Here is a 22,958-nt window from a genome sequence, read left to right as displayed (position 1 = left end):
TCTGCATGGAAATATGTTTTTATTTCTCTTGAGAATATACCTAGGAGTGGAGTTGCTGGGTCATATTGTGACTTTATATTTAACTTTGGAGGCACTGCCAGGCAGTTTTCCAAGCTGGCAGCACCGTTTTACATTCCCAGCAGCAATTCCCAGCAATATGAGGGTTGCAATTTCTTTGTATCCTTGTCAACACTTGTAATTGTCTCTCTTATGTTCTAGCTGTCCCAGTGGGTGTGAAGTGGTGTCTCATTGTGGTTTTGATTTTCATTTCCCTGATAACTAATGTTGAGCTTATCTTCATATACTTATTGGTCATTTGTGAATCTTTCTTGGGAGAATTAAGTGAGGGAAACTCCTTCACCTAAAAGAAAGGATTTTTAGTGACATTGGATGACTCGAAGTCACTCCAGGTGAGAGAGCACAACACGTGTAGAATAAATAGTGAAAGAAGGGACCATGCTCCTCCCTCTCACCACAACCCCCCCCCCGCCCCGCCCCCATCCTAAGAAGCATAAAAGAGGGAAGTTTGGCCAGAGGGAGTTTTCCAGAGCAGCCTCAGCTGTCCACCATCCCGCAGGAGGCCTCAGGCCAGGCTCTGGTTCCTCTTCCCCCCGCCCCCGGGGCTCTTTGCTGCCCCTCATGAGTCCCATCATGGGAGGGCCGGGGAGGCACAGATGGATTTCTGGAAGCTTCTCTGAGAGATCTTCTCAGGTCACACTGTAGGGGCCTTTCAGGGCTCAGAGTTTCCGTCCCCCAGTCCTTCCAGCTCCGTGTGTTACCTCAAAGGAGAGTGAGATGCTGACGGATGCCAGGTGCAGCCTGCTTAGACCCCGGGCTTGGCTTATTTCTCTCCTCGGCCTCTCTCTTCTCTGCCTGCTCCCTGCATCTCAGGGCGCCCTGGAGAGGAAAGAGGTGCACCCTGGGCCACTTGGCCTTTCCGTGGCCCACACAGCACAGTGCAGGTGGCGGGACTTGGCTCTGGCCCGTGCAGGTGGCGGGAAGGGTGGCTCCCGGTCAGCCTGCGGACAGATGGGGTCCTCTCGGCCTGGGCCAGGCACAGAGTTTCAAGCCTGAGAATGGCGAATGGCAAACCGCTGAACTTCTATCAGCGACCCCAGGTGTCCCCTCGTGAGCATGGTAAAAAAAAAAAACCAGGTGGAACAGTCCTCGACATTGGAGCAGAAGCCATTCCATCCGATTTCTCCATCTAGAATGAAATCCTCAATAACCTTGGATTCTATAATGCAGAAAGTGTGGTTCTGTCCAGGCCCCTCCCCAGCTGACATCACTAATGACCAATGGAGGCAGGCTCATTGTCAGATGGCCTCAGGGTGGTGTCTACGCCTCGGTCTCCTCAGGAACTCTGGCAGCTGCACAGGCTGTACACGGGGCCACCGTCCCCCTCCAGGACTCTCCTGCCTGGCTTCCGCCCATCAACCCCGTCCTCTTATGCCCTCCCCCGCTGCAGGGTCCCCGGAAGGAATTATATGATATTTGGTCTTCTATGACTTCTTTCACGTAACGAAATGTTTTTAAGTTTCATCCATGTTGTACCATGTATCAGTCCTTCCTTTCTATGGGCTGGATAATATTCCATTGTATGAATATACCGTGTTCTGTTCATTCATCAGTTAAAGGAAATTTGGGTTGTTTCCGCCTTTTGGCTATTATCAATAATGCTGCTACAAACATTTGTGTACAAATTTCTGTATGGAAATATGTTTTTATTTCTCTTGAGAATATACCTAGGAGTGGAGTTGCTGGGTCATATTGTGACTTTATATTTAACTTTGGAGGCACTGCCAGGCAGTTTTCCAAGCTGGCAGCACCGTTTTACATTCCCAGCAGCAATTCCCAGCAATATGAGGATTGCAATTTCTTTGTATCCTTGTCAACACTTGTAATTGTCTCTTTTATGTTCTAGCTGTCCCAGTGGGTGTGAAGTGGTGTCTCATTGTGGTTTTGATTTTCATTTCCCTGATAACGAATGTTGAGCTTATCTTCATATACTTATTGATCATTCGTGAATCTTTCTTGGAGAAATGACTTTCAGATCCTTTTCCTGTGTTTAAATTGGGTTGTCTTTTTACTATTGAGTTGAACAGTTCTTTATGTATTGTGAATACAAGTCCCTATCAGATATATGATTCATTCTTTGGGTTGTCTTTCCATCTTCTCGATGGTGTGCTTTGAAGCACAGTTTTCATTTTGATGAGGTCCAGTTGCTTTTGTTTTTTCTTTTGTTACCTATGCTTTCAGTATCCCATTTAAGAATCCTTCTAACACATTGAGAACACGTCAAATAAACACAAGTATAAGCAGTTATTTTTTATTGTTCTGTTTTGCTTTTTAGAGACAGGTTCTCTCTTTATTGCCCAGGCTGGAGTACATTGGTGTGATCATAACTCACTGCAGCCTCAAACTCCTGAGCTTAAGTGATCCTTCCACCTCAGCCTCCTCAGTATCCACCATGCCCCACTGACTTTTAAAGTTTTTTTTTTTTTGTAAAGACAGGGTCTCACTGTGTTGTCCAGTCTGGTCTCAAACTCCCGAGCTCAAGCAGTCCTCCCACTTTGGCCTCCCAAAGTGCTGAGAGTTACAGGTGTGAGCCACCATGCCAGGCCCAAGTATTGGCAGTTTTATATTGATATCGTGGTGAGTCAAAGGCCCTTAAAAGGAGGGAAGAAGAGATGAGACAAAGCCACGGTCAGTTTGTAGGCTTCTAAGACTATGAAAATTCCTTCCTTTCTCTCCTAAGTTTGCTTTGCCAGCCTTTATAGCAGTGTCACCTCTGTGAGATGGCTTTTAGGGTCATTCTTTTTCTTCATGCATTAAACCTTTCATTCTCTCTTTCAACAAATATTTGCTGAGCATGCACTGTCTATCAGGAACTGTGCAGAGATGAATACAACATAGACCTGAATCTGGGGAGAGTCCTGCCGTCACCCCTTGTTGGGCTAGGATTTGATATCCATTACAGGACTCTCTGAAAACCCCCAGAATGCCACTGTGACCAGGGACCTATCTCCAGGCTCTGTGGGAAGGAGAGGTAGCTCTTCCTCACAAAAGCGTGGAGACCCCTGGACAAGGAGTTGCGCTCATTCCAGGGCCAGCCTGGGGTCGGGGCTCCCCTGGGTAGCAGGTGTCTGCTGTGTGCTTACTGGGTGAATGGGTGGCCCAGTGCACCTGGATCCACTTGGGATTCCTCCTTTGTTCCAAGGTGAGATCACACCCCAGGCTCATGTTGACCTGAATAATCACCCTGGGAGTTTTTCTGGACTGGATGGGAAGGGAGAGGAAGCAACATGATGGGGAGCCCATGGCATCTGCTGTGAAGCTGAAACCCTGGGAAGCGCCCACATCCACTATTACAATATCAGGAACAACAGCACCAAGATGGAGGCCACGTGGTCCTCCTGGGGCTGCCCTTGGAGGCACATAGGCTCTGGCATTGGAAGTCATACCACGACAGGCTACAGCAAGGCAGTTTTTTTTTTTGTTTTTTTTTGTTTTTTACCTAAGACCACCTCAAGAAATTCCTACTGGAATATGTGTTTGGAAAAGCTGTGCCTCTACCCAGGACCTTTTCCTGGTAAAAAGCATATTTCTCTTTATGTAAAATGAGCGTCCTGGAACCCACTGTGTTCCTTTCTCTAGGTCTACCTACCTATTTTGGCTGCATGTTAGAATCACCTGAGGGACATTTAACAAACCCCAGTTCCGGCTGGGTGCAGTGGCTCACACCTGTAATCCCAGCACTTTGGGAGGCCAAGGTGGATGGATCCCTTGAGGTCAGGAGTTCGAGACCAGCCTGGCCAACATGGTGAAACCCTGTCTCTACTAAAAATACAAAAATTAGCTGGGTGTGGTGGCGGGCACCTGTAATCCTGGCTACTCTGGAGGCTGAAGTAGGAGAATCACTTGAACCTGGGAGGCAGAGGTTGCAGTGAGCTGAGATTGTGCTACTGCACTCCAGCCTAGGCAACAGAGCGAGACCCTGTCTCAAAAATAAATGAATGAATAAATAAATGAAAATAAATAAAAATCCCAGTTCCCACTGGACCCCAGATGGATTAAACGAGAAACTCTGAGACCAGGCATTGGGGTTTTTGTGGTTGTTGTTTTGAACTCCAGAGATGATTTCTGTGTCCATCCAAGGTTGAGAGCCAGTGGTCTGCAGGAAGTCTTGACCCAAATATGTGACTTATCTGTAGTGTTCCATCCTACACAGCTGTGTTCTCTGGTTCCAGCCTTCCATGTTAAATTTTCTCCAAACCTGATTTTCACTGGCTTGTAGAAAGGTGGCCTTTTTTTTTCTCAATACAGCCTTTCCTGACCACAGTCTCTGCTGTGATGTATGTGTGCAATACAGAAACACATTCTGTTGGGTGAATAAACAAGTGAATAGAGCAATTAGGAAGCAGGAGAGAAAATGGAATTGCAATGGTGTTTTATTTAACTCAAAAGTGGTATTTTGTGAAAAACAAGTTTGATCAGTGGAAGGAAAAAAATAAATGGAGAATGTTGGAAGAGGGCTCCGTATATTTGAGGATGTATCACGTCTAATATTTGTTTAATGTCCCTTTAGAACATTTATTTTCACTTACAGTCATTACTTTTTCTTGATAGCATACAAATCCCTAGCTGTTTTCTTTTTCAATGATTAGGGTACATTTTCACCTCATAAAGGAAAGAGAGAGGAAGGGAAGGTGAGAGGGAATTTCCTCCTTATGAAGAGCTGGAAATGGAAAGAGGAAATGGGTGAAATTAATGGAACTGAGCCAGGCGCGGTGGCTCACATCTGTAATCACAGCACTTTGGGAGGCCAAGGTGAGTGGATCACCTAAGGTCAGGAGTTCGAGACCAGCCTGTCCAACAAGGTGAAACCCTGTCTCTACTAAAAATACAAAAAAATTAGCCAGGCGTGGTGGTCGGTGCCTGTAATCCCAGCTACTCGGGAGGCTGAGGTGGGAGAATCACTTGAACCTAGGAGGTGGAGGTTGCAGTGAGCCGAGATCACGCCACTGCACTCCAGCCTGGGCGACAGAGCAAGACTCTGTCAAAAAAAAAAAAAAAAAAAAGTGGAACTGGAAGTCAGGAGAAAGAGAGAATGGATGGGTGGGGGTGTTTAGGGCAGGGCGGTGGTAGGTGCACAGCTTTGTATACCAACTGGGGAAAAGGTACTCTACCTGTTAGGGTGACAGCTGCTCCAGTTCTCTGGGATGGAGGGGCTTCTTCAAATATGAGACTTCCTGTTTTAAACCCACACAGTCCTGGGTAAACCGAGACTAATTGGTCACCCTGGATGCTGGCCAAGGACCTACTGGCGGCTTGCTTGCTGATTTTTGTTTGGAGGCAATTGGGGCCAGGAAAGGGAGTGAAGAAGCCTTAGGCTGGGATGGGAAGCTTGACCTAGCTCTGAGCCACACAGCTTTATGCTCTGGTGTCTGTAATGCTGGGCATCCCTTTCGCTCGATGCATTTGTGCTCAGGAAAGGACTTGCTGAACAAATGTCCAGCTCAGGGGGTGGGACGTGAAAGGAGATGTGGGCCTGAGAAGCGTCCCAGAGACAAACAGGGCAGGAAGTTCTCTGTTCTAACATGAAAGGGGAAAAAACAGACTTCAAATGTATTCTTCCCACTGTGCTGGGAGTTACCTGGAGGGCGGAGACTTGTGCTTCATCTGGTACCCCTGTCACCTAGGGTGCCAGGTGCATGGGGAACGGCCAGTGCATGTTAAATCTGGGCTAGAGGAAGCATGCGTTGGGTGTCTGGCTCTATGTCAGGGTTGGGAGTATTTATTATACAAAAAGACTCCCATCCTCACATTATTTTAAGATATCATTGAGGGTATGAATCATATACTCAAAGTCTTCATAATCAGAGAATAATATAAAGTGAATTTAATGAAGAAAAACAAAGAATCATGTCCTATTTGGGTTTAGGACTACATTCTCAAAGGCCCTTTAATTCGAATTTGATTCAAATAGCAATGCCAGGGCAAAGAAGCCAACAGATGACCTTCTGTTTTTTTTGGAGACAGAGTCTGGCTCTGTCACTCAGGCTGGAGTACAATGGCACGAACTCAGCTCACTGCAACCTCTACCTCCTGGGTTCAAGCCATTCTCCTGCCTCAGCCTCCTGAGTAGCTGAGATTACACGCACCTGCCACCACACCCAGCTAATTTTTTGTATTTTTAGTAGAGACGGGGTTTCACCATGTTGGCCAGGCTGGTCTCAAACTCCTGACCTCAAGTGATCTGCCCGCCCCAGTCTCCCGAAGTGCTGGGGTTACAGGCATGAGCCACCATGCCCCGCCTAGATGACCTTCTTAAGCGCTCTAAGTTACACTGAGTTTATTTAGGATTAGGGAATAGACTCAGAAGAAAGAGAGGGAAGGGGGCAGGAGAAAGCGCACGAGTGTCGGCTGAGTTCCACTGGGGTAGTAAGTGGCCCCACGTCCTCAGCGGCGAGCCAGGACAGAAGTGCATTTCTCGCTACTGCTGTACATGCATCACCGACAGCTGGGGCTCTGCTTTGTGTCCTGTTAATTTTGGGAACCGCAGGCTGAAGGAGCAGTTCCTGTCTGGGTGCTTGCTGTGAGAGGAGCAGGAGAGAGGTGTCAGACAGCTCCAAAAGCTTCCACTGGGAAGTGGCACCCATCACTTCTGGGAAATGCAAGGCACACAGCCAAGTGTGGTGGGGGTAGTGGGGATAATAACCCTCCTAGAGGGAGGGGCTCCACACAGAGGCTACTAAGATCTCATTACAATCTCATCACGATTTAAAGTATCAGTCGATACCTTTCACCACGGCTTAGGAGTTCCGGCAACTGTCTGCACTACCTTCCACAAACCTTGATGTTACCACAAGCAGCATAATCTAATCACTTATGTATCTTCTTAGAATGTGGATGTCAGGAACCAGGCAGGATGACAGGAAGTGGGGAAAAGCCGAGGGGAGCAAAACACAAGCTGAACTGGGATCTTTGACCTGAACCAGTTACGAAGCTTCCAGCTAAGAAGCTTTCCAAGTCATAGAATATTATGAATATTCTGAACCAAGGGCGATTTACCGCATGCCCTTGAGTCCCCGAAGTCCAAGGAATTGCCTCTCAGTTTACTTTAAATCAAAAGCTGATTCCTTCTTAAAGGGAAAGCTCAGATTTCCGACTTCACAGTTCCCTTCTCAGAGGTTCCTTGGGTTCTGCCTCCATAAGTTATACCAAGAATAACTGGGGGCCTCCCACACACCATTTTCTCTCTATGCCTGTTTCCCCGTCTTTACAGTGAGGTGGGTGGGTGCTATCAGTGGTTCTTACTTAGCAGAATATTTCAATCACCCAGTTCTCAGCCCCAGCAGTTTTGATTCAGTAGTTCTTAATTGGGATCTAGTTTTTGAAAACGCCCCAGAGATTCTAATTTTCTCTCCAGGTAGACGAATGATTTAGCCAGGGGTGGACTTTACCTCCTTTCCAGGCCCCATCCACCAGGAATGACTCTGGGCCCCACATCCCTGGGCCCAGCCCTGGTAAAGGATCATAGGATCAGGCTGTGGAAGTTTCCAGAAACAGATGGAGGGTGTCATCTCTTCCCACGTCCCTCCCTAGCCTCTGATGTGGAGTTTGACATTTTAATCAGAGATGAGGCCCCCAGACGGCCCAGTAGGCCAGGGCTGGTTAGGCAGAGGGTGAGTGAGGTTCCATCTCCTTGGGATCTACTTTCTAGTCCCTGGACTGACTTGGGAGAGGGGTCTGCACCCACCACGGTGCCTGGCCCATGTGACCACTCACAAATGGGCCAAATTCAACAGCCCCTATTTCCAAATAAGGTCACATTCTGAGGTTCTGGGAGTGAAGACTCCAATGTCTTTTTTGCGGGTGCAAGCACTTTAACCCATAACAGCAGAGTATAATGCATTCTGAGATATTTCTTTTAAAATCATTAAAACATTTAAGAAGTTTCAGCTTAAGTTTTAGTGTTTATTCAATTTTTGGAAAAAAAAAATGTTGATACAAAATCCCTGTAGCCAACAAAACTGGATACACATTTTTCCTGTTCTTCCTGAGCTTCATAGAGAGTGTCCCCAGGCGGCTGTGCTGAGAGGGGCCACGCCTGGCAGAGTCCGGCTGTGGCCTGGCCCCTGCCGCTGTGACAAGCCAGGGGTCAGGGAGCAGGTTCTGCAGTTGAGCTTGCGTTTTCCGCTGTGGGGTGGGGTGGGGTGGGGGCTGAAAACCAGGTCGCTGGGAGGAATTCTAGGAGCCCTAGATTTTCAAGTGATAGAGCCGGGCTTGGCGGCCACTCAGCTTCCCCAGGCTGATTAGTCGCTGGAGGTTGTTTTCTTGTTTGTTTCATTTTTGAATCAGGGCTGAACATTCTGTGTTGTGGATTCATTGGGCAACCTTTTGTGGGGAGGGAGGGAGTGTGACGTGGAGGTGGGGAGGCAGGTCCCTGTCACCTGACCCAGGGTGCAGGTGGCGTCCACATGCGTCTGCACCCCTGACCCTGGCTCCACACAGCCAAGGCCATTGCACTAAGCGTGTCCGTCAGAGCTTGGGAAGACGCTGTCCACCTGCCACCACTGGAAGCAGCACCATCTCACAGGCCAGCTGCCCCAGGTGCCCAAGCCTGGGCAGCGGGGCTGGCTCACCGTTCCTCTCAGCCTTCCCCTCGCCTCCTGGCCCTTGGCTTTTCACGGTCTCAGCTGTGCAGCCCAGCCCCAAGGGAGCCCCTGGACCTGGGCCGCCGCGTGCTCTGAGACGTGTCCCAAGACTGGCTCAGAGCATCTTCAGGGCCGCATCTGCCTTTTGCTCCTTTTTACTCCCACAGCGCCTTCACCCAGGCAGCACTGGGTACATCGTGGTCAGTTGATTAAAGGAGGCCTTGGGGACAGTAAAGTCACCCCCCGCCCTTGACCCTGGCCTGCTGCCAGTAAAGTCATCCCCTGCCCTTGACCCTGGCCTGCTGCCAGTAAAGTCACCCCCCGCCCTTGACCCTGGCCTGCTGCCCTCCTGAAGCCACCTCGTTCCTGGGCTTGAGGCCTCCTAGGGCGGTGGCAGTTGTGCTCTGGCCCCAGCCCTGGCCAGAACATCATCCCACCCAGAGGAGGCTGCAGGTGTCTGTTTCTGGAACATTCTATTATTTACTTTCCACCATTTCCTACCTTGCCTTAAGGTTCAGAGTCTCTGTATCTGTCCCCAGTGGCAGTTGTCATGGGGTGAGGTCTTTAAATGGGCTTCTCTGACACCTGAGTCACGCGGCACTGGGACGCACTGGGGTGCCTCCCAGATCCTTGGCTCCCAGCAGCTCCCAGGCCCTGTTCGCCTCTGTAAAACTCAGCCTACAGATGTGCATATGTGTGCATGTGTGTATGTGTGTGCATGTACATACATACATACAGATTTAATCCTCACAGTAACCCTGTGGGGTGGGCATAATTATTATTAACTCCACTTTACAGATGAGGAAACTGAGGCATAGACAGGCTAAATGACTTAGCCAACGTCCCAGCACTGGCAAAGCAAAGCTGGAATTTGAACCTGTAGAAAAAGAGCATCCGTTTCAAAGGGCGAGTAGAGGCATTTTTCTCCTTCATGGCGTGCTCAGGACGAGGAATCCAATGTGTCTTAGAGAGGACTTGCTTAGGGGCATTGTTATAGAGGGCAATTTGTAGGAAAAAAAATGGTTTTGTGCAGTGTGGTTTATGTTGATTTCAATTAAATTGGGGAGCTGTGTGCATGCTAAACGACAGCTTGGCCTTCTACCACCTGGGCAGCCCGGGGCCTTCTGCTCAGCAGTGCCATTGAGGCTGTTTTAGGTCACAGACATTCAGCCCCGGAGCACCTGCCTGAGACTAGCCAGGCTTGTGCTACAGCCTGTTGGCCTTCTATGTGTGCCAAGCCTGGGCCCAATCCTGGTTCCCAGCTTAAAAGAAAGATCGACTTGCCATGAGCCTTCCACAGCCTTCTAGAGCCTTCCAGAGCCTTGACAGTGTGTCTAGGGAACAAAGGAGGAGGATGCTCTGGGGCCTTACAAAATGCAAGGACCGTTCAGTGCCTCTGATTTTTACCTGATCTTGCTTATCTTAGCTTCAGTCTTACTCCTTTCATGAAGTTATTTTTTAAGACTTTCTTCCAAAGTAGCCCCTTCCTTCTGGAAACTTCTATGATGGTGGCTGCTGTCTGTGCCACACACGATGTTGTGTGGACTCTCAGCCTGCTTGTTCCCTGTCTCCACAGCTTTCCTTCTGGCCAGGACTGAGGTCTGTGAGGTTGGAGGCTCTCTTCTACTTTCCTTCTGGCCGGGACTGAGGTCCGTGGGGTTGGAGGCTCTCTCTTCTACTTTCCTTCTGGCCGGGACTGAGGTCCGTGGGGTTGGAGGCTCTCTCTTCTACTTTCCTTCTGGCCGGGACTGAGGTCCGTGAGGTTGGAGGCTCTCTCTTCTACTTTCCTTCTGGCCGGGACTGAGGTCCGTGGGGTTGGAGGCTCTCTCTTCTACTTTTCTTGGGTCCCAGCAATGCAGCATGAGGCAGGTACCTGGCTGGGGGGGTCCTAAAAATATCCATTGACTGGGAGACGGGGTGCCGAGAGAGAGAGCGGGAGTGGTGATGGGCCACTGAGAGCTGCTAGGGCAGGGTGGGCCTCAGGGTTAGGAGAGAAGCCTGGCTTATTGTTGTTTAAAAAATGGAAGAGGAAAGAAAATGGGGCTTCCCAAGTGCCAAGTTCCTTCTGTTGAAGGTGGCGCTCATCTCCAGACAGTGGCTCCTGCTTATCAGGTCTGAGGAGCTCTTGCCTTGACTGGACATTGACTCTGTGGGAGACGTGAAGTTGGAGACCACGGAGCGGTGTTTGGAGTAGAGTGTGCCCTGCAGAAGTCACAGGGGCCAGGCCACAGAGCGGTGTTCCGAGTAGAGTGTGCCCTGCAGAAGCCACAGGGGCCAGGCCACGGAGCAGTGTTTGGAGTAGAGTGTGCCCTGCAGGAGCCACAGGGGCCGGGCCACGGAGCAGTGTTCCGAGTAGAGTATGCCCTGCAGAAGTCACAGGGGCCAGGCCACAGAGCGGTGTTCCGAGTAGAGTGTGCCCTGCAGAAGTCACAGGGGCCAGGCCACAGAGCGGTGTTCAGAGTAGAGGGTGCCCTGCAGGAGCCACAGGGGCCGGGCCACGGAGCGGTGTTCAGAGTAGAGTGTGCCCTGCAGAAGCCACAGGGGCCGGGCCCCAAGCATCAAAATGACGGAAGTCAAAGGAGCCCACGGCAGTGGGTGTGGGGGAGTAATCGTGATGGGGGTAGGAGCGAGGTCAGAGAAGTTCTTGGAAGGAGTGAAGCTCTGACAGATGCTTAAGCCTGTCCCTGTTGAATTTATGCTAAGCCCATCAGCTCCTTTTGGCATGCACCATTTTTTAGAAAAAGGTTCCAGCTGCCGGCGTGAACAGCGAGTCCTTCCTCCTCTCACTTCTGCTCCCTGCACACATCGGGCTTGTTCAGACTGGAGTTAGACAAGTCACTGTGGGGTCACGGGACAAAGTCTCAGCTGGTTTTCCAGTGGATAGGCCTATCTCTTCCTTATCAGGTGCTGGCGTAAAATCAGGAGCACCTGGTCTTAGCCTTGGCCCTCCAAGGACACAGCCGTGTGACCTTGGGCACGTCACTGATTGATCACATATGACTTAGCGTTTATAGACCTGCTGGCTTATTTGGTAGAGGTGGGTCCCTGATTGGGCAGGTGACATGCTCCAAACAGAAGTCAGCCACCGCAGGAGCTGCATGCACACTCAGTACACACGGCACTTCTTTGGACAGAGGGCTCTGGGGCCCCATCCCACATTTGAGGCTCAGGGGACCGGTTTTCACCCGTAAGGCTCCAGGCAGTAGCCCAAGTATCTCAAGACCTTCAGGTGGTCAGAACATGGCCTTGAAAGATAGAGAAACTGTTATCCTTTGCGAGGGTTCGTTGGTTTTTGTTTAGACTCCATTAAAATCAGGACACAAGGTCTTAATGACTCCAAATGTCTTTGCAATCCTGCAGTTTTAGAACTACTAGTTCTACCTGGATGGAGGTACCCAGGGAGGGGCAGGGTGGCGAACTATTCTCAGCTAATCTAATCTCAGCTCAGCCACTCAGCAAACATCTGGTTACTTTGGTAAATATTGGCAGTCTCTAGCGACTGGAGGTGGGTGAGGCTGCGTGTCCCCCTGACAGCCTTGGGACTGGTGGCCTATGACAACAAAAGGAAATCCTAGAGCAGGGTTTGCCAAATCCCTACAGGCGATTTTAGGCGGCAGGTCCAACCTGTTCTTGTAGCTCAGAGGAAGTCTCAACGCTGCCCTCTGGCAGATGCACTCCGAGCGGGACCCAGAGGTATTAGGACCGGCAGGACTGGTCTAGCTAACAGCAGATGCAGCAGCTGGGTCCTCGGAGGTGGAGGATGCAGACCAATAGCGTCCAGGTCACCGGGGCTGGGTGGACTGCGGGCCGGCCAGATTCTCTGTCTCTTTATCCAAGGGGGCTGCAGCCTGTGCCATCCTCCTGACTCACTCTGCACACCACTCATTTCGCCAGGGAGCTGATTAACAAGCCCTCTGCTGTGAATTTCAACAAGGATGTTCACGGCACAGAGTAGCCCTCTTTGGCACATTGGTTCCCAATTGGGATATTTCAGAAGCAACCACAGGACCTGGCATATTGCACAGAGTTCATGAGTACAGGGCACTGGCCTCAAGCTGTCATAGGAATGAGGTTCCAAAGTAAAACGCCACACCGTCTACATCCCACCAGGCCCAGTCAATCTCAAATGCTGGCCCCAGACAGTGCCATGCCGTGCCCCGAATCCCCAGCTGCCAGCTCCCAAGTGAAATAAAAGTGTGGTCAATGAGGCTGGGCCTTGAGCCCAGGGGGTTCCCTCTTCTTTCAGCTGCCCTGGCCTCTGGCTTTCCCCTGCACAGATCTTGCAGGACAGTGAGGGCAGGGACAGCATTGGCACATAAAAGGGGGGTAGAATATGGGCTTTATTGGTCAGCGTCTCTGCCCAGGGCAGTTGCCATCAGCCCTTTTACAGATACTCCCTCTGCAAGCTGCCCTGCCGGCCTGGTGCCGAGATTGGCTCTGGACACAGGGTTCTGGGGTGCAGTGGTGTAGTCCTGCACAGCAATGCCTCATCGCAGGGACGTGAGCTTGGCATGCAGCATTTGACTTTTAGGTGAAGGGCTGAGGGCGGCATGGGATTTGGCAAAGATTTGTGCTAGATTTCTGGGATGCTGAGAAATCTAACCCAGGTCTGTTATTCAGGGGTTGGGGGGTGGGGGCTGGAGACATGCCTTTTACACATGTGTGCTCATGCATGTCTAGTTTTCTAGGCCACTTACACAGCTCAGGCAGTACCATGCATCATTTGAGATTTTCCTGTCACATTTGCCATTTGTCATTCTTTGAAGTCACTGTTTTGACTTGTTATGTAATATAAGGCCCCAGTGTCTGGCTCTATCAGAACATACTTGACAATATCCCATTTCTGCACACTCAGGTGGTACCGATCCTTTCCGTATTGCTGCAGACTTTGTTTATTTCAGATGTTATAGGCTGGACCTGTAAAGGGGGACTCTCAACTTGTGGTGTGTGAATATCTTCCTCTTATTCTTAATTATGCAAGTAATAAACAAGCATGAGCCACAGAAAAACTAGATGATAAAAATAAACAAAAATGAACAAAGGGACAGTGGCCCTGTTAGGATGTGCTGTACGGAGCCAGGCTGGGGAGGGGAACATCACTTTGATCGAATCCTGGATTTGCAGCTTGTGTGTTCTGTAACCTTTGTGACTCCACTTCTCTGGGCCTCAATTTCCTTATCGATAAAATGGACAGTATTTTGTGCAGGTTGAGAGAGGATATGTAAAATACTCAGCACTTAAAATACACTCAAAACATGAGTTCCAGGAGAAGGCCCTGGTGATAACCTACAGGTGCCAGGGAGGGGCTTTAGGGGCAGGGCTAGGCTTTCTAGGGATGCCAAGCTCTAGGGTCAGAAGGGTGCCTGCATGCGGGGCCCAAGGGTCATGAGGCCTGACAGCCTTGGGAAGCCTGGGGGTGTGGAAGGATGACCGTGGGCCAGGCTCCTGTGGGCCTGGCAGCCCATGCTGAAGAAGTGGGGTTTGTTCTGTAGATGGCATGGAGCTAGTGAAGGTTTTCTGGTTCTGTTTTGTTATTGCTTTGTCTGGTGAGGGTGCTAAGAGTAATGCCTGAAAAACAGAGTTTAGGAAGGATGAATTAGAGCAGGTGAGTCCGAGGGGATGTGCTTCAGGAAGGCATTTCCTTTTCACTTCTGATTCTGACACCAGCCCCATGCACCAAAATGGTCTTCAGGCTTTGCTAAGTATCTGTGATCTACTAGGCTCTGTTGTTCAAGACAGCTGACTCCGCCCTCCAGGGAGAGTAGGTGGAAAGCTCAGAGCCACCTGCATGCGGAGTGCAGTGGAGGTTCTGGAAGCGAGGAGAAATGCAGGTGAAGACAGTGACCGTGTTTGCGGTGGGCAGCTTGCAAGCAGGAGCGGAGTTGTTTATGTTCCTTAATCTCTAATGAGTGATCCTGGGTCCCTGAGACGTGGAATTGCTGCCATGAGAACTGCAGCATCATCACACCCCATAAGTCACTCTCAAACGCTGGTCTCCAAGCGTGGCAAACCTCTGAATCCTTTAGACGACGGAGCCCATTTCTCTGACATTTCCAGCTTTTCCAAGGAAAACCAATTAGGCTTTTTTCCTCAGGCTTGTATGTATGCTTTGGAATAAAGCACACAGAAAATAAAACAGGCCCAGCTCACCCAGCAAGGCTAGTTCCAGAATCAGCAGGAGAAAATATTGAGATTGGCTGGATCTCTGGTCGACCACTTGCATCGGTGCCCGGGGGGCTGGCTGCAGGCTGCAGGAGGTTTGGCCCTTCGATCTTCGCCAAATGGCGCCAGCTTTCTGCTAAACCTCAGGTTTATGCTAGCACTGCCCTCTGGTTCCAGAATAATCCCGCACATCCCAGGATGATGCTTATTTCTGTCCTGATGCTTGTTCATCCACGATCCCAACAGCAGCCCTGGGAGGTGTGCAGAGCAAGTGTTTCCACTCAGCTTGGTTTTTCAAAGGAAGAACTGAGGTTCGGAGAAATGACTGATCCAGGACTTGGACCTGGGTTGTTGACACAGAATATTAATGCTCTGGTCTGAAAGGGACCTTGAGGAACATCCCATAACACATGGCTCATTCTACAGACAAAAAAAAACACAAAAACAGTTTCCGCTTAAAATGGCCTGCTCAGGTAGGCGAGTGCAGAGCTCAGGCTTGTGAGTTCTTAGAGCTCTCTGGCCACGGCACGCCAGGCCTGTGATTTGTCAGGTCTCTGGGTGGACAGCTGGATTGCCTGGTACCCTCCTGGGCTGAAAGTGACTTTAAGAAAGCCACGGACTTCCAGCCTCTACAGAGGCCCCCCAAAGTCCCAGCTGACTCAGCCGCCTTTTTGTCCGTGGGCCTTAGTAGACGGCCATGCAACGCCCTTCTGTCCCCTCTAGGGAGCCTTCCTGAATACGCCATCCACAGTAATCTTTTTCCACCTTGTGTTGCCATCAACCTTACCTGAATAACACATTTGCCCACTAAATCATAGCCTTTGAGTCACAGGCTTGTGGAAGAAGCCTCCTTTTCTTGAATACCTGCAGCAACAGATCACTCAATATCTTTGGAAGCAATTCCTCCACTGCTGAGAAGTTCAAGTCCTGAGCAAGTTTTATTTAATGAGGGACACGGCGGGGTTCTGAAATGGGGACCCTCATTTTCTCCTAACAATTCAAGTTCATTTTCTGCCCCACAGTCTGTTTTCAGGGCACCTGGGATTTGTTGTAATCAGGTACAGGAAGACATGCAGACTCAGGAATGAGTGTCACGAAGGAAGGAACTGATGATACTCACAGATCCCTGGAAGCAGGAGGCTAGGCACGCCACTGCCACGTGGGGAAGCACGGGGTTGGGCAGGAGGCAGAGGGAGCAAGGGAGAGATGCAGGCAAGAGACTTTATTGTGGTTTCTGTGAATAATTTTAGGGGACTGTGGGTACAGGGGCTGTCCCTAGCTGTCTGGTACCTGCCCTGGGGTGATTTGGGTAGTGGGTGATGGCCCGGGGTGTGAGAGCCCGCAGGAGGAGGTGAGGAGGGGAAGGATCTGTGTGGGTTGGCTTGCATAGGAAAAGCAAGCTCACAGATGAGTTGCTTACTATCTCCAGGAATTGCCCAGCCCTGGGAGGGCAGTCCCTCCAGGATCAGCAAGGCCCCAGGTGTCAAAGCATCAGAATACAGAAAATCAGAGACAGGGCTGATATAGGCAGAGACCATGTTGTCTCCTGGATGATGTTTGCAGGCTGTCTGGTTGGAGTTGGGGGAATGGAGTGTAAATGGGGATTTCACTGGCAGAGCCTTTTGGAAAGCCATACCCATCCTTCTGGCCAGAGGGGAAAAAAACCCCCACAATCTTTGTACTCCAAGGACAGGAATCCCCAGGGAGTTCAGATTTCTGAAGCCTTTGCCTGAAGTTAGATGGGAACAGTGCAGGGGTTGTGCTGGCCGGAGGACCTGGAGCCCAGAGCCGTCCACTGCTGCATCATCGGCCTCTGCTCCTGCCTCCCTCCATCCTGCTGCCTGTCTTTTTAAAAGCTCCGGTCCAGCCCTCCCTCCTGCTGGCTTGCTGTGTGGTAAGGAGTTTCCTCCCCAGCAGCCCCTGACACAGGTGGGAATGACAGTTTGCTGCAGTCCCGTCAATGAGGGAATCTGCCCGAGCTCTGCCTGCGTTTTGAGCAGCAAACTAGCTCCAGCCACCAAGACCGTTGCCTGCGCTGTCTTAGGCCAGCCCATGCTGTCTGCCAGCCGCTTGTTGCGCTGCCTTGGGGACTGGGAACACACCCAGCCCCGGTCCCCATCTGTTGCAGACATGCAGTGGCAGCAGCTCGGAGCACAGCCGAACCCTAGAAATTGCCTGTGCTGAAGGGGCTGGGAAACCCCTTCTCTGATGGACCTTTCGAGTGAGGCAGCAGGATTTGTCAGAGCTGGGAGTGCCGCCCGTCCCCGTCACTCGCATCCTGCCATCCAGCAGCTTACAAGCCTGCACTGCTTATTAGCATCTGGAAGAGAAGACCTCCAGGACCCCTTGGGGCTGAGTAAGCAGACCTGCGGGAGCTGGCTTTCTGAATGCGTGGTGATTGTGCGTCCCTGGGTGTGCGGTTTTCCCCCTCACGATGCTTTGTCTCCTTGGTGTGTAAGACTGATGCTGAATTGTCGCTTTGTTCTCCAAGAGCCTCTTATTAAATCAGATACCCCAAGGCTGAGCAAAATGTTCCTTCTCTCCACGGAAGCTGTATGTTTTCTCCTTACATAACTTTTTCTTGGTGATTTAAAGAGCATCACTAGTGAAGGTGGTATGTGTGTGGGCGTGTTCAGCTCCATTCCTCTCTGAGTCTGTCTCTCCTCCCCTGCCAGGCTGAGCAGAGCTGCCTCACACACTGGGTCCTGGGCACAGGGTCTCCTCCCTGCCTTCCCACCCTGGCTTGAACTTCCCTTACTGGAGCTGAAATCTTAGCGAAGTTGTCATTCTTTGCCTGGCCTTGCCCTTCCTGAGTCATCACTTATTACCTTTGGCCCAAACAGAAAAGACTGGGGATGATGTGGGGGCTTTGGGGATGGCCCACAGTTTTCTGGGGACTCTCTTGACCCCATATACATTGAAGGGTATCTTGGCCTCCTGCGGAGCGTGGAGCCCAACGCTTACTTGCTTGCTGAAGTTGTGGGGAATCCAAAGAAGAAGCAGATGGGAGGGGAGTGGGGGAGAGAGGAAGGGAAGGAAGAGAAGATCGTAGATGGCCTCCTCAGTGGCTGAACCGTGGGCTGTCACCGCTGTCTGGTGGAGAGGAGGAGGGGGAGGCTGGGAACCAGAAGCCCTGACTGTTGAGTGAATTTGCAGCAACAAGTAGAGCTGCAGGCTGGAAAGTACTAGATTCGGAGCTCACCCAGCCTCCCTCTTCTCGGCCTTCTCTGACATTGATGCATGGCACTTTGAGTAAGCCATGTCCTTTTTTTTTTTTTTTTTTTCCTTACAATCGCCTTCCGTAAGCCAGAGGCTGTCTGTCTGCTTCAAGTCTGTGATTCGGGGTCCTTGAGTGCTGGTGATTAGGAGTGACCTGGGGGTCGCTTGACCCTCCTCCTGGGGGGAGGCTTGATTCTGTGCATCTGAATTTTCAACCCAGGTGGAGAGCAAAGGTGATAGTAAACAATTGAAGAAGGCTGGGCTAGCAGGGAATCCAGCGTTGACAGCGTTACGGATTGTAGGTGTTGGAAGATGGGGAGAGGCCTAGGGATACAACCAGGATGCAGGGAGGAGGCCCCAAAACATAAATCGAGAATTCGGGGACTGCTAGGTGTGAATAGTTGAGAGTAAGTGAGAGGGGGAAGCTCCCTGGGACGCAGTCAGAGTGAGCCGGCACCCTGGGGCTCCACACACCCTGGGCAGGCTCCGACTCACCCGAGAGGCCTCACTGTGGGCCTCTTAGGTCTGGGGGTTTCTCACCTTCCAGCTGCTTCCCCAACTTGCATGGAAACTTCCAAGGACTAGATAAATCTCAGGTGTGTGTGTGTGGTTTTTTTTTTTCAGCCCAGCAGTAGTAGGCCTTGAGAGACACACGCTTATAATGAGGAAACTGAGGGTTCAGTGGTTAAATTCAGTGAACATAATTGAAAAATCTAAAATATTTAATCTTCTTTGCCTAAAGTCACAAAGGGATTCAGCTGGAAAGAGAAGCCAGGTGTCCTGCGGTCCAGCCTGTTCTTTTGAAGCTGGGAGTGGGGTGGGTGGTGGAGGGGAACGGAGGCTGGTGGACTGAGGTTGGGTGGACCCAGTCCCTAAGCCTGGTCTTCGTGTTTGTTACCCAGCTCTGGCTTCTCTTCAGGTCCTGTCCCAGGGTGAAATTAAACATCAGCACTTTAGCAAAACAAACTCTTGAGTCCTGTGTCCCAGGCATTGGCCTTTCCAACAAGAGGAAGATGCTTGGTCTTGACCTCCTCACTTCATAGTGTTGGATAACCAGGGGTCCCTGGAACTGTGGGTTCTAATTTTGTGTTCTTCTTTCAGCTCAGCTGTTAACTAATGGAATCCATCTTGGATTTATCCAACTCCTTCACAGCGCTCTTTCAAACTACAGATCTTTTTGTTCCTTTAAAAGTATTCAGGTCTCTCCTCCCCAGAGATGCCCCACAGACCAGTCTCACCACACCCCCTTCTAACAAACCCCCTTACCTCCTCTCAGACTCAGCCCAGGCCTAATGAAGGTGAATGCCTGTACTTTTGTTTTATGCATTACTTTGTATTAAGTTGTGTTCAGTTCTTGTCGGTAGATTCAATTGATGACTCCTAATGCAGTCAGGTAGGGGTCTTAATTTCTTAGAAGGATCTGTCTCTACGTTACCTCTTACACTGCTGTTAGCTGTCTGTATTGCATATTTTGGTAAATATTGATTGATTGATTATTAGGCATCTGGCACCATGTGTGGCAGTTTCATGAATGTTAATTATTATAGTTTTCATGATGATCCTGGGAGATTTCCCTTTTACACAAGGAAATTGAGGCTCCATGAATTTGAATAATTTACTGAGATTGCATAACCAGTAAATGGCAAACTAGAGCTCAAACTCAGGCCCTCGGACAACTCCAAAGCTGTCCCTCCAACTGCACTTATGAGCCACATGGTGAATGTCCGGTAGTGAAAACTTACCTTTAGCTCTTGTTGGGGGCTGGTGATGTAGCAGGAAACCTAGGTTGGACCTACAGGCAAGTGGCTCGTTCAAGGCTCAATACCTTCCCTCCCTTCCTAGTGGGCAGGCTTGTCCTGAAGCCTCAGCAGCCCGGCACCAGTGGGACAGTGCACTGACCTGTCATCAGCCCTGCACACCTGTCAGCTTTGTGGGCTTTCCAGCCAAGCCTTTCATTGGCCTGAACCAAACATCCTTCCCACAAGTGTGAGTTAAGGCCCTGGAGTCCTAAAAGGGTTTAATGTGAGATGGCAAAGCTCTAGCCTCAATTACTGAATTATGAGTTAAGAGAAAAATAGAATGGAATCACAAGCACCTGATGCCCAAGAACTGGGGGGTGTTCCTTCTTCACCCCAGAGGCCTCATGGCCTGGGCCTGGCAGAGCATTCTGCTGTTCACCCCCTGGCTACCACGGGCAAATTATTTCCTTCTCCTGAGCCTGATTTTTCTTCTAAGAATGGAGACAGTACCTGCCTTGCAGGAGTAAGGGGCAGCTGCCAGCACATAATAGATGCTTCATAAATAGCAGGTCCCTCTCTTCAGGTGAGCCGTCAGCTGTGGCCTGTCCTGGCAGAGCCCAGCAGAACACCTTCCAAAGCAGTGGGAGCAACTGAGTTTTTGATGGAATTCTCCAGGTCTTAGCACTTTGATTATTCATCAGGCGACTGAGGCGAGAGGGCTGTGGGTTCTGCAGGGTCCCTGTCGTTCCTTTGTTCTTCCAATCCCACCTGTCCTAGCTGGTGGTTCCGCCCCACCTGTCACACATGGACAGGGTCTGCCCTCTCCGCCACCTGGGGTCCCATGGTGGTTCTGCTACTGCCACCTTCTGAAGGTCACTGGGCATGTCCGTATGGTCTTCCTCGATCGTAAATTTCCTTCTCGGTGCCCCGTGCCCCTCTCCCCCTGTGCTCTGACACAGGGGAGGTAGGGAGAGAGCAGAAGAAAAGCAAAGCCAGACTTAGGTGTTTGTTTTGATTTTATTTTGTGGGCAAGGTATGTGGTGGCATTTTATTGTTTAATGTCTGCTTTTAGGGAGTCTGCCATCTGCCTGGTAATAATGGCTGCAGCTCCTTAGTCACCGGTGAGCTAGAGCCTGGCTGTGCAGATTCCAGTAAATAAGATAACAGACGCTTGGCGGGGCTGCGGGTACAGAGCCAGCCCATGGGCTGCAGGCGCTGCCAGGAACTGCCCCACTACTGTGTTGCGGGGGTGGCAACTTTAGGGGGTTCCAGGCAGCCCAGGGTGGGCCCTCTGGGCAGAGTGGAGGGCTGTGGAGTTGGGGGCCCCTGTTCTTCCCCAACTTGGCTTTCCTTTTCTTTTTGGTCATGGGCTCTCAGAGTCTGGGGGCTCCTAGGACAGGGTTTTGCTGGTGCTTGGAGAGAGAACCAGCTGCAGAATCCGGAGCTGAGGACAGTGGGAAACAGCACCAAGCCTCGGAAACCCTGTGGGCTTTTCTTTTCTCACAACCCAAACAACTGATGTTTTCAACCTTACATGAAGACGTTCTTGCTTTGCAAGCTGCGTTGGCCAAGTCACATTGAGAATCAGGTTTTAACTGAGGGTGGAATTACAGCTGACAAATGTGAGCATTTGGGGGTGCTCTCTAAGGCTTTCCTGGAAGGTCTAGGGTCCACTTGCCTGTTGTCAGAAGGGAGAACTGGGGTGGCTTGTGTTAGAGAAAAAGTGGGAAGGAAACAAAATATTATCTTCACTTGGTGTAAGGAGAATGCACATGACTCCAGGTAACCCGGGGCCAGTAAGCAGCATCTTCCGTGGACCATGGTGGGTGTGGGGCTCTTTCTTGGGGCCCATTGCTGTGGCTCATACCCTGCCTGTGGCTCTGGGGTGGCTGACGTGGAGGTTCTGGCACTTTCCCGAAACCGTAGCCATCAGACAGTTAAATCCTGCCCTGCCGTTCCATTCATCAAAGCAGGGAAATGTGCAGGACGCTTTTAGAAATATTCTCACCAATAAGCATCCGAAGGGTGATTGCTGCTTATCCAAACAAATAAGTAAGAATGATAATCCTTTAATTGCCATTCCCCAAGGTTTTCTAGTACCTAAGGCCTTCCCGCCACAACTTTGGCAGGAAATGGGTAGCTCTTCAAAGATGAGCTTTCTGGATAACAGAGCTTCCTCCTAATAAACGGTGCTTGATTTGGGCTCAGGCAGCCCGGTGACCATTGCCATGTGAGTCAAGTGAGCTGGCAGGGAACCTGGAGGTATCCTTGGAGGGGGCGTTTGCATCTGAAGAGCAAGCAGGAATGATATGCTTTTAAGCCCTGGAAGACCAATGTGAAGGCACCGTTCCTGTGCTGAGAAGACTGGTGGGAGGACCCCACAGCGAGCGCCTGCCGGAGTCCCCTCGAAGCTCGCCAGGTGGAGCGGCCACCACAACTCTGGAATGAGGCCCACTCCGACACCTGCCATGGACTGCGAGAGTTTCTGGATGATCCCCGCTGCTGATTCTGCACCCGTCTCGGGGTAGGGGTGTGTGGGAAGGGGCCGGGCTGGCCTAGGGATTCACCTGTTTTGAAAGCAGAATTGCTCAGATTCCAGAAGCCCACTCACCCCGCTTGGGATCTGCCCTTAGTATTAGGCCAAGACCCAAGCCAGGCATTTACGCAGGATGGCCAAACCCGGCTGGGAGCCAGCTGCAGGCATCTGCCACCACCCCCTCCCTCTGAGTCACCCCACACTCATCCGCGCAAGGCGTAGAGCCCTGAGACGTGCTCACTGGCATCTTCCAACACTAACTCAAGGGGGACGATTGGAAGGAAGGGTGGCCGTGGAGTGGGGAGGAGGGGGGGCGCGGGAGAGAATCGTGCTCCCACCAGGCCTGGGCTTGGGCGTGAGGAGCTTTAAGTGCCCCACTGCGGCGTTAGGATAGCCAAGGCTTTAGCCTTGGATGCTGGCCCAGACCCCTCGGGGGTCTCACAGGCTGCAGGACTTGCAGCTGCTCCTCCCTGGCTGCCTGGAGGCCGGGCCTCAGGCCGCGCAGCCATCTGTCGTGGTTCGCCTGTGAGGAGAGACTTGGGAGGGAGGGGCTTTCTGAGGCCTCTATTTTTTTTTCTCTCCTGTTCACCTTCCTTCTCAAAGCCCGACTTGATCTATGAGAACCATCTCCCCTACTGTCTC

General features: G+C 50.9%; 1 protein-coding gene across 11 annotated transcripts in view; it reads left to right on the top strand.

Moving 5' to 3' along the window:
* Positions 1 to 22,958, top strand: part of PRKAG2 (protein kinase AMP-activated non-catalytic subunit gamma 2) — a 321,562-nt gene that overhangs the window by 45,569 nt on the left and 253,035 nt on the right. For 2 of the 11 annotated variants that reach the window (XM_063815053.1, XM_063815054.1), the window contains exon 1: positions 16,482 to 17,178. The exons of 6 other annotated variants lie outside the window; for them this stretch is intronic. The gene's annotated coding sequence lies outside the window, so the exon portion shown is untranslated. Of the gene's footprint in view, positions 1 to 16,219; positions 17,179 to 22,958 lie in introns of those variants that run through there. 3 more of the 11 variants (XM_063815051.1, XM_063815052.1, XR_010158708.1) reach the window with 2 other exon arrangements.

Source organism: Pan troglodytes, chromosome 6 (assembly GCF_028858775.2).
Source record: "Pan troglodytes isolate AG18354 chromosome 6, NHGRI_mPanTro3-v2.0_pri, whole genome shotgun sequence".
Lineage (NCBI taxonomy): Eukaryota > Metazoa > Chordata > Mammalia > Primates > Hominidae > Pan > Pan troglodytes.
The sequence above is the reverse complement of the archived record's forward strand: the minus strand, read 5'-3'. Positions and strand labels throughout refer to the sequence as shown.